Source organism: Pteronotus mesoamericanus, unplaced genomic scaffold (genome assembly GCF_021234165.1).
Source record: "Pteronotus mesoamericanus isolate MK-2021 breed Mesoamerican mustached bat unplaced genomic scaffold, CSHL_Meso_final contig_56, whole genome shotgun sequence".
NCBI lineage: Eukaryota > Metazoa > Chordata > Mammalia > Chiroptera > Mormoopidae > Pteronotus > Pteronotus mesoamericanus.
The window spans coordinates 5,585,367-5,586,829 of NW_026555201.1; the positions used below are offsets into that span (position 1 = coordinate 5,585,367).

Here is a 1,463-nt window from a genome sequence, read left to right on the forward strand (position 1 = left end):
GGATCAGGGGTGAACCACACACGTAGAGGAGGCAGTGTGATGCTGGATGCGGCTCTGTTCAATAGGGCTATCACAATGGGAGATGGGATTGCAGCAGACAGAGGCTAAAGATGGGCAACAGAATTCCCTGGAGCTGTGAAAAAAGTAGTGGTGTCATCCTGTTGAGAGATGCATTTATCCGAATTAGAGGAACATCAGGAAGAGCTGTCTAGCAATGGATTCTTTTTTTTTTTTTTTTTTTTGGTGAAACTGGGCCATTTTAATATTCTTTACAATAGGATATATAGTTCTCTGGATGACTGCAGATATGTAAGCTGGTTTATAGCTCTCAGAAACATCACAGTACAGCAGTTTTTCTGATCGATGCATAGTCTTTAAATATTATAAAGAGTTACTTGTATGAAACTGCTGTCAAACCAGTAAGACTGCATTTACGCATCCATCATTTTCAGGACTGTTAGTAACCTGGGCATATTTTCTGCAAATAACCTTTTCTCCTTGTGTCACAAGGCCCAACTTGCTCACATTCACATTATTTGGTAATAACATCTGAAGTTGTATAAAGTGGGGACGAGGGATTCTCCTTTACACCAAGTATTGGCAGGAAAAGGTGGCTTTCAGTTCAGGATGTGTGACAAGGGCCTTCTTGAAACCTAAGTCCTTTGGCCTAATGAATCTTTCATATTTAGGTGCTTTTCCAGTAAAGCCATCTCCACCGAAGCAGACTTTAGTAACCATCCTCTTCCACTTTCTTCTTTCTCTTTCCTGTTTAATAACTTTTAGACCCTCTCTCCCGGGGCATGGATTTTGGGCAGAGGGACTTCTCATTTTCATGTTTTCTCTTTTTATTTGCCTTTAGTCATATTGGAAAGTACTTAAGCTCAGGACTGTCCCTCTCTGTCTAGTAAATGTGCAGGTACCGCTCCTTGCAGAGTCTTTTCATCATCCTTTCCTGTAGTGTTTCTATTTTCACACATCTTGTTAGTCTTTTTCATTTGTATATTCTCAGCATGGTGTTGTTTAGGGTAGAGCTTAGCCTTCAAACTGTTCATCTATTTTTGTCTTCTTTGAACGTTCATGAGCTTCCTGACTATCCTTTCTGTTTCTCTCATGGTAATCCAAACGATATCCACAGCCCTTATGGTGTAACTCAACATATTCACTTTGTGGCATGGTTACCCACTGGGTGCATTTTCCCAGGCACCAAGAAGCTCTTAACTTTCAGGTCTCAGACATCTACTAGCTGATTCTAGCAACTCACAACAGGAAAGGGACATTCTAACAACGGATTCTGTAAAGAACCCATAAAAGTAATGCAAACATATACCGAGCTCCCAGAGAGGAGCTCCCAGCTTTTGATAGTGATAGGTAAGTATTTTCTTTTCCTTTGCCCCTTTCTTCCCCCACTGACCACTCCTTTCCCCCTTTAAGGATCAGATGGTAGCCAGTGAGAAGAGGAAGTA

General features: G+C 41.3%; 1 pseudogene; it reads right to left on the reverse strand.

Annotated features, from left to right (window-relative positions):
- Positions 1-411: 411 nt before the first annotated feature.
- On the reverse strand, positions 412-1,173 carry LOC129076038 (ribosome biogenesis protein NSA2 homolog; annotated as a pseudogene).
- Between the last annotated feature and the right edge of the window lie 290 nt (positions 1,174-1,463).